Source organism: Thalia democratica, chromosome 4, assembly GCF_965202585.1.
Source record: "Thalia democratica chromosome 4, ktThaDemo2.hap1.1, whole genome shotgun sequence".
NCBI classification, from domain to species: Eukaryota; Metazoa; Chordata; class Thaliacea; order Salpida; family Salpidae; genus Thalia; species Thalia democratica.
The window spans coordinates 49,255,924-49,271,397 of NC_139168.1; positions in this window are offsets into that span (position 1 = coordinate 49,255,924).

The window sequence follows — 15,474 nt, forward strand, 5'->3', positions numbered from 1 at the left end:
TGTTTTTGAATAATAGATGTTGTAATTTAATTTAAATTTTTATGTTTTTTTTTAGAAAAACACTTTCTATACTATTTTAAACATAGTAAACGACTATTAGTTTAAACTTTAACATTATAGCTATAATTACATATAAATAAACACTTTATAATTTCCATCTTGTAGATAGAGTTATAGTTTTGTAAGGCTAACTTATGCAGATTTTTGTAAAGTTTGGTAAAAACTAGCTTTAACTGTGTGTAACTAGATTTTTGACCAAATTATATTACTGAAAATAACATTTTTTTTAAATAAATCTTCTACGTTGTAGTCTTTTTTTATGAGATAAAAATATCATCTAAATATCTAAAGTAATTTAAAGGCTTATGTATATTCTTAAATAAAATAGATTCAAAATACCCGACGAAAATGGTTAAAAGGCTTTTAATGTCAAAATAACAAGTAAAAGACATTGATAAAAGCCTTTTTACCAGTGTCCTACTTATTGAAACGATTAACATTTGTACCAACGAACTTTACAAATCAAATCTTAACATACTTATTACCCCCAAAGAAGTAGTAAAGAGCATTTTATACATGTCTGTGAAGAATATTTAATTCTTACTTTACAATTTTATTTATAGACAAACTGATGGCTCGGCATGGAGAGTCCTTTAGGTCCTGTATTAGTGAATATTTTTATTTGGTATTTTGAATCCATTTTATTTAAGAATACAGATAAGCTGTTTAATTACTTTAGATATGTAGATGATATCTTTATATTAAACAAAAAAGACTACAACGTAGAAAATTTATTTATTAAAATTTCTAACCTATTCCCTAACCTACAGAAAATAACATTAATTGAAATTAAATAAAGTTAGTTTAATTGTGTATAAATTTTTTGATTTTAATGTTGCATCGTTTTTACAAAAATACTAAATTCTAGGTTTGTCAAACCAGTCAAATGTTTCAGAAGCAAGTTCTTCAACTTCAATTTCACCAGTTGGGTTTTCTTCATTAATTGCTAACCGAAAAGATAGGTAAAGCTTACATGTAGTTCTTTTTTCAAGTTAACTTTTTTTTTAATAAAAACTAGTTTTGATATATTTTTAGCAAAGCATGTATTTATTAACAAACACAACTTTCTACTTTTATTTTACGATGGCAAAACAGAAATAAGACGAAAGACAACTCTTCCGTGGAAGACAACTATGAATGGGATTCAGAGTATGCCATAGAATCTGAAATATTGGAAGCATTAAAGAAAATTGAAAATCATCAAACTTTAAATCTTTTCTCAGAAGTATGAATAAGACGTACAGTTTTTTAAAATTAAACTATTTTTACAATGATTGAACTTTAAAGTTTCTTACAAGTTGTGATTAAGGAAGTAATAACTTTTTTTATTGATCTTTTTTTTATATTATGCTTATAAAGTATACTGAACTTAAAAACAATTAACTATAATATTTATTAAAAATATATATTTGTTTAATTATTTAAACTGTATACTGAAAGTATTTGTATGAATATAACTTTCTGAAAAGTAAAAATCTCTAAACATTTCAAAAATTCAACTTATTGAAATTCTATTTCACACTTTTGAATAAGCTTCATAAACTTTGATAGAAGTACATAAACTTAAAAAAATTAAAAAAAACTAAGAATAAAAGCATCTAATTTCTAATCTACTGAAACATATTTCTTAGCCTATTTTATTAGAAAAAAATTCAACAAAAAAGTTTGAAATAATTTAAGTTATACTCTAAACGTACGTAAAGTACAATTATATCTAGTTTTTTATACGTAAACTTTTATACGAAAGCTAGGTTTTTAATACGATCTAAAATTACGTAAACTATGCAGGTTAGTAAACTAAAAAAAAAGAACAAAACAGTTTGCTAAAATAAAATAAAAAATTAGTAAATCTTATACATTGTGTATGTTTTAGATAGGGCAGCTTTTTATAAGAAAAAGGTGAATTTTCTTATAAAAACTTGGTCGTGGGCCGCATATAATAGTTTTAGCAACCAGTAGAAATAATAACTTAATCGGTAAATATATCAAAAGTAATAGATAATAAATCCTCCAGTAATTACTATTTGTTAAATTTAGCCTCAATGTCGGTTTTCTTAACAAAATTATTTTCGATCGTTTTAAAAAGGTACATTTGTATGGTGAAAAGTATATCGCGGGTTGCATGTTTTTGTTTTGAGGGCTGCAGTGTTTATCGACCTCTGTTTAGAAGATAAAATAATAATTTTTGGTTGTTTTTGTTATTAAAACTCAGTTCATAAATGACACCTTCTAGATTAAATACTATTGTTAACGATAAGAATGAGATTTTAATTAAAAACTGTTGTATGCTAAATCCCTTATGTAAATCTGCTACTTAAATAATACAAAACAACTTTTATCGAATAGTTTAAGTTAATAAATGATTAAAACTTTTAGGACTTGCGTTTTAAAATAGAAAAGTTTGCAAAAGAAATCACCATATGTCAAGACTCGTCAGCTAACATTTACAAAAAGAAAATGCAATCTAGCAAGGTTTTTATAATTTTAAATTGTAAATTCAAATTGTATCCATTGCTTTAATAACATAATAAAATTAATTACATCAAAATTCTAAACTTTAATTTGACTACCATAAAACTTTTATGTCAAAAATGTTTTCAAGTTACTTATTAATAATAACAGTAAACAATTTTTTTTTTAATATTACTTTCTTATTCACCAGTATTCAAAACTGACTCTACAAGACTTGTTTAATTATATTAATAAGGCTTGTATACTTTTGATATTGCTTCTAAACAAAAGAGCAGTTTTCATACATACATCATATCTATTTATAACTTCAATTTAAATAATGTTGCAACTTTATGCACAATTTTTTTAGCTTGGCAAGGTTTCTTTTAAAAATACTTCTTGAGACTTCTGAAAAAGGTGGTTATTAAAAAAACTTGCAGAGTACAGATTTTTAACTATTGAAAACTTGATAAAGCTAATAGACATTGTAAAAATAATTAAAAATTAAAAAAAATTGTATAATAGCTTTAACTTTAAGAGTTTATTTTCTACTTGTCTAGCTCTACCGAAAAACTACTAAAAAAGTATGACTTATAAAGAAAAAAAATTAATTTATATAAAATAAATAATAGTATTATTCGTTATTGACAACTCTATAGTACTACTTAAAAAAGTTTTTAATGTGTTAAAAATACTTAATCTTATTTTCTTTTATGTTCTATATACATTTTAGTACTTAATAAAGTAACACTTTGACTTGTTAGGCATCAAGTACCTCATCTGAAACATCCTTTTTAGATCCTGACTTAAAATCAGATTTAGAAAAAAGGTAAGCACGTTGTACTTTTTTAACAAAATAAAAAACTTACTACCAAATACAGTTTTTAAATTTATTATATGTCCTGGGCATGACGTTAAACTGTTCTGATGTATGACTCGATAACCGAAAGGTTTTTCGTGCACAAGGTCCTTGGACCAAACCTTTTGAGCGTATTTTTTGTCGTTCAATAAACAATATATGAAGTAGGAGACAATTGTTTAAAAGCTAATAAGCTAAAATTCATAATTTTAGTATTCTAGTAAGTTTAACGTCTTAGTTAGATGATAATAACAAAACTACTGTCGAACACAAAAATAAACAAGTAAGTATCAGTTTTTTAATATTGTTTTCTTATGTTGTTATCATCAGATTATGAAATTAAAACTATTAAAAGAATAAATTAAACTCCAAACAACTTACAAACTTTATTTTTAATTAACTATGCTGCAACAAACAAATGTTAACACTTTATTTTTAGTTTCTTTTAATAAAATTTTAAATGAATCTGACAAAAAACATAGCTAAATTAAGGTCTAATAACAATAACCGGTACATAGAATTTTTTTCAAAACCTTTGAGACATAGTGTTTAGCTTGCGCAGTTGTTTAACAAAAAAATGTAGCATAGACACATGTTGAACAACTGTACTTACTAAAATATTTTTTTAAATTAGCTTTGATTTTTTTTTAATTTAAATGGACTAAAACTACTTACATTAGAAAATACATTTCTGGGCAGTAGACTGTATAACATTTAATCGTTACTTATGATTTAGTTTTATCAGTAGTTATAGCCCAAAACTTTTACAATAATCTAATTTAAACAATGTCTGTGTATAACAAAACTAGATAATAATTGTAATTTGTTTTATTTAAAATAACTTATAAAAATATGATAATTTAAATACTTAAGTCTTACAACAAAAATTCAGATTACATCAATGTTTCGCAACTAATACAAAAAAGTTAAAACTGCTACAAGAGTTTTGGTACTGCACAAAAACAGAACTTTGATTTTTAAAAAATTGTAAAAAGATAAATTTCAAGCCATCAATACTTAATGTTTTATACTACAATTTTTTTTTAATTTTGTACACTATTTCACAAAAAAAAACTAACTAACTATTCTTTAAAACTACATATTTTATTACGCAATGTGAACCAGATCATATCAAAGTTCTGCTATGTACTTTGAAAATTAAGTAGATTTTTTAATAAACTTATATTTTTTTGAATTAATAAATTTTTACCAGCAGCTTAATTTTACTAACGTTTTTTGTTTGAAAATTTACATCAAAATTGTTACCCCATTAAGATGGCTTTTAAAAAGTTTTAAAACTTATACAATAGTTATAAAACTTATAAAAATTGTATCTGAAACTAAGACGATCATATGGATTAGCTATGTTTCAAACACACTTACGTTATATAAAAACAACTGTATTAATATGAACATCGAGCAGAATTTTAGTTTACTAATATTTACATTTCCCATAATAATTAACTTAAATTATTAGCTGCTTTATGTAGCATGGTTTTAAATTAACTTTTATTTTTAGATGTGCACGATTAGTTCTACAGTTTGAAAGATTTAGACAAAAGACAAACTCGGAATCTTTATCTGAAAAAGAAAAAATCAAAAAAGATTCGTTCGGCTGATAGTACAATAGACTTAAAGTTTGAATGTATAAGACAACTGTCGTCTTTAAGTTTATAGCTTGCGATAGAAAAATAAATGCATTATAAGTGCTTGACCACAAAAGTAACATATAGTTACTTTAGAGTTAGATCAGTGTTAGAAACAAATACAAATTGCCTTAAGTGAAGTATTGCTGTATTTATTTTCTAACTTTAAGATTTAAATAATTTTAAACATTTTTTAAACTTTGAATACTAGGCTTTTTGAAAATAAAGCTACTCGAATACCTCTATTTGTTCAAGTTCTTCACTAAAACTAAACTGCATACTGTTGTTCATTGAAAAATTGTTTTTAGAAAATTATTAGTACGTTTTTGTTAAATTTCGAATAAAAAATTAAAAGCTCTTTTGCTGCTCTTATTACTACTAATTCTATTCTTATTTAGTTAAACAATTTGAAAAATTCAATTTATGATTTATTTTGATACTCTTTTGTTTTCTATTTTTGTTGACAATTGATATTTAAACAACAGTTATTACAAAAATTGTTACATCTACATTAAATCTTATTGAATAAGTTGAATTACCCAATTTATTTTCTGTAAAACTTTTGTATATCTTGGTATGTAGATTTGTTAAAGATTGAAAACCAAACGAAAACGGCGTTAAAAAGTTCAAAAGTTTCTATTCTATATTAAAAAACGCTTGTAAAGTAAATAAACAATATTTTAGTTGAAAAAATTTAGTTTGTCGCTAAAAATTCTTATAGTAGTAAAATTCTTAAATATATTTTTATATTTGTTTCTAAAGTTTTATAGGGTTTTAACTTAAAAAATTATAAGGCTTCATATCAACTAAGAAAAGTGTTTAATACTTATACCTGGTAGAATTTAGATTTAGATAACGTGTTAAACATGTAAAATTTTAGGTAATTTTTTTTTGTTTAGCATTTACAAAAATTATTTACGTTCTACAACTGAATTATACGAATATAGTCAAGTAGTACTTGTATTGCATAAAGCTATATTTTAGTTTAAAATTGATTGCAAATTACAAAGTTCAAACTAAAATCAATACTACCTACATTTAGTTTTGTTGTACTTTATTTAATAAAGTAAAGTTGAATGGCCTTTTTTTTACAATTTTTCAATAAACAATAAGTAAAAAATTTAATTAATTCAATCACCAGACATCGTAGGTAATAAAAATAGTAATTTTGAAAATTTGACGTTAAAATTTTTGACTTCGAAACAAAGTTAAATTTACAGCTATAAATTTTTACAAGTTAGAAGAACAGACACATAAAATAATAAAAATTGATCTCTTTAGTTCAAGATTTTAAAGGTATGAAGATAAATGTACAAAGACTTAACAATTAAGTCTACTAATTTTAAGAAGAGTTAAGTAAGTTTTAGTGTCAAATAATATTTTAACTGATATTTGTTTACTTTTTCTTTAAACAGCAAAATACTAAGCAATCATCTAAGTTATCTTTAAATTTCATAAAGTAAACGCAAAAACGTTTAATTCCGTACTTTAAATATCTAACAAAGAATTATATAAAGTTTCTTTCTACCTAAAAGTTTTAACACATTAGAACTTTTCGATCCATGTTTTAGGACTTAAAGTTTCCCATTAAACACAAATCCCCTGCCCGCGACTTACTAAATTCCATTTGTTTGTAAAAAAATCCAATATTAGTAAAACTTTTTTTGTCGAGTTTTACAAATATGCTGTTGGTTTAATTGAGGGGTCGACAGCTTTTTAAAATCTTTAATTTTCTTACAAAAGTTTGGTCGCGAACAGCATTATTTAAAAAAAAAAATTGCGGTTTGCAATCTTTTATAATAACTAAAATAGCTAAGAAAGAAAAAATACCATTTCAAAAAAAGATGTGATACAAGCAATAGTAAAGCACAACTTATTACTAATTATCTAATTAAAATCCTAGTTACAAAATTTCACATCAAATTTTATTTCAACGGTTTAATAAAAGTTTTTTTTGACTAAGAAAAACATTGCAAGCCGAAGGTTTTTTTTGCCGCACTTTTCCGACACCTATTTTAAATGTAAATAACTAAGTTGTTGTTTCAAAGATAGTATCTTTATAACTTTAATGTTTAACAAAATACATTTCATTTTCTTTAAATTTATTTAAGTACTTTCAAGTAGGACTCGTCAGAAATAGTTTCCTACTGAATTGGAATGAATACAAATTGAAATAAAATTATACTGCAGTTTAAAGTTTTAAGATATAAAATGACGTAATAATCAAATGTTAAAAATTAAATAAGTGCTAGTGCTAAACAAATTTGGTATACTAATAAAACTCGGTAGAATTAAAACAATCTAAATAAAGAGGCGATAAAAATTTTAAATTAAAACTATGCATAAAAATAAAGTTTAACAAGAAACTAATTACTTTAAAATTACTAATATAAGGGTTTAAAAAGTCTAGTTTAGTAAACGAACTTTTTCTGCTTACATAAACTGGGCCTTAAAAATTAAATACATAAGGCTTCCAGAATATGCAATTGAAAAGAGTTCTCCGCTCTCACTAAGACTGAAAAATTGTCCTTTTTATAATTTTGCCCAATCGCCGAGAAGTATTTTTTAGTTGGTTTCTCAGAACGGCCATCAAACCACTTTTTCAAGACTTTCGGAACATGTTGATCGATTCTTACATGAAACCTTTGAGATGTTTTTCCCACGTAGTCACTACCACAGTGACAACTAAACTTATAGATGATGTTACTTTTTTCATGGGTGGGAGAAACGTCTTTGTAAATTCCACTTAGAGGTCGATCAGTATACAAAACTGTTCATAAATGAACAGAGCTGAAAACTTGGCTTATTTCCTCTGAAGTTTTCTTAGAAAACCTCTCAGAAATTTTTCCAAGGTAAGGAAGTTTTAAGTATACTGGACACTTCTGAGGGCCAATCATTTTTAAAGCTGTTGAACTTCTAGCTCTTGTTATAACTTTGTTTCGAAAGTTTTAAATAGAAATAATGTCTTTACTACTTATTGTTCAGTTCAAAGTAAAATAGTTTATAAGCAAAAATGTTATCCTAATGCAAAAATTTTTATCTTTTCTGTATGTTAAGTAACTTCTCGCTTGAGTATGCACTACTGGTTCAGTTCGCACATTGTAGCCAAAAAACGATACCTGAAAGTAGCAGTACAGGATTATTATATATTAAAATATTTTTTATGTATTAAAGTTGCATAAAACAAAAACTAAAGGAGTCTTAAAAAGTTGTTATCAACTCAAAAGTTGTACATCAAATGCTATATTTAAAACAAACACATCACAGTTTATATAATATAAAAACTAACAGTGCCCTATACAAGACGTTAAAAGGTATCCGTGGTGTACGACTCGATAACCAAAAGGTTCTTCGTGCACCAGGTCTTAAGACCAAATATTTTTAGCGCTTTTTTTCGTTTAATAAAAAATAAGAGTGCAATTGACACTTGCATATCTAATCATTAAATCATTGGAATAAAGAATATTTTTAGCTTTATGTTAAAATTTAGACAAACGAAAATAAGGATCAATTCAATAGACATTTACATACTCAATAATTGAAACATAAATATAAAAAACATATAAAAAGTTATAATATATTTTAGTTATCTAACGAAAATAATGAACAATGTAATTGAAATTAATTTAGAACTAGATGCTCTTGTAAACGGGGACGTGTAAAATATGCACGAAGACACTTTTGCACAAAGGGTCAAATATGCACCAAGGGTCACTTTTGCACGAAGGGCCATTTTTGCACGAGAGCAAAAAAATTAAAGTAAAAAAAAATAGTAATAATAAATTATTTGAAAAAAAACCGACCAAAGGTAAGGGTTAAAAATAACAGTGATAAAACAAAAAACAAAAAGGATTATTTTTTTTTAAATACCGACCAAGGGTAAGGGCTAAGGATAACAGTAATAGCAAAAAAGAAATAAAAAAAAATAAAAAACAAATTGTAATTATTGAAAAAACTATAACAAGCATTAAAAATAAATAAAAACCAAGTTACTGACCAAAGGTAAGGGTTAGAGGTAACAGTGATAGTTGAAAAGTATAAAATATAAATTAATTTCTTAAAAAATAAGGTAAAGTAAAACAAAAAGTTACCGACAAAGGGTAACGATTACAGGTAACAGTTATGGTAATAATAAAAAATATAACTAAACAAAATTAATAAATCAATTATAATAAAATTTACAATTTAACCCGTACAAAAAAGTCTTTAAACAAAAGTGTTCCTTTGTGCATATTTGATACCTACCCCTTGAAACATGTCTGTTAGTGGAGCTTGTCATTTAGATATATCAGATACTTTTTTTTATTTGCAAATTGCTTTCAATATATTCTGAAATGTTTAAAAGCTAATTTAGCTCTCTTTCGTTGTTTTTACCGGCAGCTACTTGCATTTCTACTAAAGACAGCTCTTCTTCTAGAATGACAGTCTTTGTGTAAACGTTATCAAAAGTACTTTCAGCTTTGAAAGTATGACTGTTGCTACCAACATCAACTAGCTCATCCTAATCTGATGTTATATTATATTCTTAATTTACTATTGCTGTTCAAAAAACGGTTTGCATCTTCTGATATTGTTTCTTGGAACTTTTGACTTTTTCATCATCTATGCCTAAAAATTCCTCAATATCTTTATGTGTGGCTTTAATGTTAAATTTTTTTTTAATCGCAAAAAATCATTGTTTTCAAAGGTCCCTGTGACAGCATCACTTAAACTTATACTTATTTCTGTCTTTTGTTTTTGTGGTGAATGTTTTGTTTTTGGGATCTTTTATATTATAGTAATCAGTAAATTTTAGTGGCTTTTAAAGTATTTGTGTTTGGTTTAATTTAAGTAAATAGTGACCAGGATTTCCTGAGTGCGTACTGCCAGTTGGCTATGCACTTTTGCGCTGTGTTCAAAGTGCATATCAAGAGGTAGGTAACTTTAATTTTAAAATGAGTAAAAATGGCTACTCAGGCTTTATGGTAGTTAACTAGTATTATAGTTTGTTGAACGACATATAAAAGCATAAAATATTTGGTTCCAGGACCTGGTGCACGAAGATCTTTTCAGTTATCGAGGTCGCACACCACGAATACCTTTAACATCTTGTCCAGGACAACACTGTATGTATAGTAGAAAAGTATAACTGTATACACATAACAGAAAAGATTTTCAAAACATGAATGTGTGACTAAAAATAAACTTTAATATCAGTTATCATCGACATTAGGCATTTGAGGTATGTATGGAAAAAAAAAATTCCAAAGTGTAACTTAACATTCTCCTTTTATTCAAGTTGAGAACTTTGATTGCCAATCTTAAAGTATAAAATACCCAAAGTGTAACTTAATAGTTTGATTTTCAATAAGCTTCTTTAAAGTCCTTAATTTTTAAAACTTAAACGTGCACAACTTTTATTTTCTTTTTTGTGATATCAGTTTCTACTTTGTTTTAGTTTTTATTCAGTGAGTTTTAGTAAACTTTTATTAAAAATAAAAAAAATTAGGATCTAGTTTAAAGTACTTGATTTTTATAAGTAAATTATTATTATCTATAAGCAAACTTAAACAAGTTCAACACGCAAAAGCTAATTCTTTTTTATGTTTTAATCAAATATTTTAAAGTGTTATACTTATAGTTTTAGTTATGTATAATATTTAAATGTTGATAAAATATTTAAAAATGTTCAATAACACTTCTCTATCCTAATTTTCAATTTGTTTTTTTTTTACCATGTATTGGTTCCTAGGCCTTTAATGAAATTGAAAGATTATTCTTTTTTTTTATATTCTTACATGACTTGATTCGAATCAGAATGACTACATTCTAAATTAAAATTTTAAAAGAAATAAAATATTTCAATAAATTTTTTGATTTCTAAAAATATTTCTATTATTAATGAGTTTTAGCCAAAAGTATTTATTTGTAGGTTTTTAAATATGATAGCATTAACTAAAAAACTGAAAACATTTTTGCAAAAGTTTTAATTTTAATGATATATGCTAACAAATATTCTCGTTTTTTTTTAAGTTTAAACTAGCTTGGATAAATTAATGTCAAATTTTAACTATAAAATCAAACTGGACTGGACAATGTAATTACAAGCAAAACAGTTATCAAACTAAACATGATAATTTAATGTTTTAATTTTAATGATTTTTAAACATGATTTTAAACATTATTTTTAAACATGATAATTTAACTAAACGTGTTTTAATTTTACTTTAAATATGCTAAAGTTTTTCATAACATAGATTTTTGAGTATAAAACTTTTATTATATTAATTAAATTTGTTTTATATTTATAACTAATAAAATTATATCAAAAAGCATGGTTTCTCAAAATGTGTTCGAGTACAAAAAAGTACTTCGTTTTTTATTTTTTGTACGAAAAAAACTTTTATAATTATACTCGATAATTGCAAAACAATGAAAAAAGTCTTATTTTATTACACTTTACTTTTTTAACAACTTTTTGTTTTTTTTTTGTTTTTGTTTATACTAATAAAGTATTAAAATTACTTTGGTAATGAATCTTATCAATTTTAACAGCAAAAACTTTCTTTTCTAGTAATCAACTTTTAACACTATAAGTGGTGTGCGACTTAATAACTGAAAAGAGTCGAAAGGTATGTTCAACAAGTCCTTAGACCAAACTTTTCTCAGCGCTTTTCTATCGTTTTATAAACAACATATTTCAAAAAGCTTGAAAAGCACGACACAAAGTCTGACTTTTTATTTATTTGTTTTTATTTATTTTTTTTAATAAAAAAACATCAGAACTCACTCTCCTTGCTTGTAGAAGCACGTTTCTTGTACAAAAAATACTAACTTAAACTAATTTTAAAATGTAAGTGTATTGAATTATTACTTTTAATGTAAAATTTAATTTAAAACACAAACTATATACTTCTATGTTAAATTTAATAAATATAAGCTTAGTATAGCGTTTTAAATTTTCTTAACGCTAAAATTATAATTTAAAAAGTTTTACAACTATTAGTAGAGTAGATTATTTCAGTTCTTTATGTATAAAGTAAACATTTAGCAAATACATGATTATCTTTATACCTTTTCATCAAAATTTGTTTGTTTAGTTTTACTTTTAAAATACTTGTATTAATTTTAAATAAAATTTGAAAACAAAAACTTAATTAACTAAAACATTTTAAATGTTTCATTCTAAATAAATAAAATGTTGGAATATTTTTCTTTGTTGTTTGTAAAGAATTGTTTTTTTTCTGTCATACTTCAAACCTTCTTTGTGTATTTTTTTTATAAGAAACGTTTAATCTCGGTTGTATTTTTTCTATATATAATATATCCAGTAATAAAAATGATGTACATTTTGTCCTGAACAAGACGTTACAGTTCTGGACAAGACATACAGTCCTGTAAAGACGTTATAAGGTATCCGTGGTGTGCGACTTGATAACCGGAAGGTTCCTTGTGCACCAGGTCCTAGGACAAAATACTTTGAGTGTCTTTTTTTGTCGTTCAAAAAATTTAATTTTGAATGGTGTAATTGTTTCACATACGCTTAGATGTTTATAAATGTCCTCGACAAGTTATTAATCTGTATTGTAGTGTATAACTCGATAACCTAGGTTTTTTCATGCACCAAGTCCTTGTACTAAACTTTGTTTGGGGTTTATTTTTTGTCGTTCAATGAACAATTAATTAAAGTAGAATTTGTAAAGCTTGTTACTAGGTATTATAAAAGTCATAAAGCCTGAAAATAAACAAATAATTATTCACATCATCGTAAAGTTTGTTATTTTTTTCGTTTATTTACAGATAGTATGAGAAAACTAAAATCATAGTATTACGTACTTTTACATCTACAAAAACTTTTTTTTATTGTCGAAGTGGAGAAAAACGCTTTTTTGATAAAAGTGTTTTGGGTTAAAACTGTGTTCAGAGCTACATTACATTCAGTATTAAACTCGATGTCTTGTGACTTCAATTTATACAAAGATCTTTCACACATGAGTAATTGCTCTTTTTTACATATTTGCATAATATATGAAAGTCTGCATTTAAAAATTAAATCAATTATTTGTCAAGTGTCACAAGTTGTGACTCACTAATCTATTGATGCATTTAGTTTGACAAGTTTTATTTCAACTGTTTTAAGCTCACTTTAATAACTTAAATTGAATATGTCATTCAATGAAAAATTTAGTACTGAAAGAAGTCTCACCAGGGTTTTTTTGATAAAGGGTTAGGATTAGTTTTTAGTTTTATCTAGGTTAGTTAAAAATGAAAGTTTGCTTTTATTTTGTTTATAGATGATTTTGTTTTGTTTTTAATTAAAAGGTTAAATTTAAAAAATAAATTTAAAGATAGGGCAGGTGGAATAACACATGATAAGCTTAAACTCACTTACTTGACCATCAGAAAACGTTTATTGTTGCTGAGGGGAGAGTCAGTTTTGATGTTTTTCTAACTTAAAAAAAAGTCAACACTTTTTTTTTTGTTTAAAATAATTAGCATAATGTAAACTAGTAGTCTTAAACCTTTCCAAAAGCTGTTCATAATAATTTTTTTAAAAGTAAATTATGTGCACATTAAACTTTGAAAATATATAATATTAAAAAAGACTGTTTTTATTTTATATTTTTTTATGGTAGAAAAACATCATACTTCCTCTTCTCTCTACAACATAAACGTTTTCTGTGTCTCATTTTATTATAACTTATGTTACAACTGTTTTTTATAATAGATAACAACAAAAAATCTCACTTTAAAATTGTTTTCAACTTGATCAGTTTGCTATACTGAGTAAAATTATTTCTGTGCGTAGTGCTGCTCACAGACCACTGATGTAAACTAGCTCATCTGGCTTTTTTTTTTTTTATATTGATTAACTGAAAAATATAAACAGATTCACAATAACAAAAATTCAGTATCTTATTACTTCATATGTGTTGACCATCTTTTAATGTTCAACTCAGAAAGTTTTCAAAGCCATCATTGGGATCCCTATGCCATCAGACCACACAATTTAATCAATTAGTTTCTAAGATTTAATTTTAATTCAAATGTATGTATGTTTTTTAATATTAGTTCTATTTTACTTTTACCAAATATAGTTTTAATTACACTTATTTTACTTAAATTTTTTCCATCATTAGACAACTTTTTGTTTGGGTTTTGTCAAAAATTTCAATGCATTTAAATATTTTATTAATTAAATAAGTAATCTACTGTATCTATATGACTAAGGGTTTTCCTACCTAGTAACACATAAAGTTATTACAAAAGTTGAATTGAATAAATTCAAATAGTTAATATAGTTATTCCTAGGCTAAATAGCAAACTGAAGTATAATTATTACTATAATCAGGGTTGCCAAAAACTTAGAAAAACCAGGGAATTTATAATTTGGGCAAAAAAAGCCTGGAATTTAATAAATAAATAAAAACTTTTGTTTTCAACAAAGTTTACAAAAAACTTGAATTTCAAGATATGTTTACATGAAAAATATTGAAATTTTGATAAGATACAAAAAACATATCTAATACAATAACTTTTTTGTATTATTTAGAACTTTTTATTATTATAACGCACTTTTAAAGTAAAATTACAGTATCTTTTTAATAATTTTACATGATAAGTGTCTAAGACAGTTTTTTACTTTGAAATTATTTTTATTCTTAAAATGGACAAAACTTTTAAAGAGCAAAACAAAATAATATGTTTAACTCTAAAAAAGACATTTTTAAGTAAATAAAATAACCAAGGAAACTTTTACTTTCAATAGTTTAGAAGAAATTTTAAAAACCTGAAAAAATCTTAAAAACCTTTGGCAACCCTGCATAATGAAATAATGGATAAAGTATCTTAAATCATAAAACAAAAGGTTTTTCTTTGCTATAGCCATTAGAATAAATCTTTCAGCAAGTAAAATATTTTAAATCTGCAACCATTATTGAATTCCTTAATCAAAGGGTCAGAAGTTGAAATAATATTAATTAAAGATTTTTTTTAATATCAGACTAGTTGAAGAAACATTTTGGTAAAATTAAGAATACCACCAATTTCAACTGAAAAAAAACATTATTTTAAGTTTTATAGTCTTGAAATTAAGTTTGTAGATTTATTTTAGCTTACTACACCCATAATTTTTTTTTATAAACTTGTGTTAGCAAATTTGAAAATGAACTTTTAAACTTTACTTTATAAATTGTCATATCTAGCTGATGTTCATAAATTACTTGCTAGTAGTCTACTAATATAGATGCTAACAAAACAAGTTTATTAGAATATACAATAAAAATAACAATTTGCAAACTATTTTACTATGGAAAGCTTAATGAATGACTCTGTTGAACTTAATTTTTTTAACATAGAGAAATTATGTCAGTTGATTAAAGCAAGTACTATGCAAAACGTTTTTATTATCATATCTAGCTCATAAATAACTTAGAAGCAGTTTATGTAGAAAAGGTTTTAGAATAGACCTAATAGAAT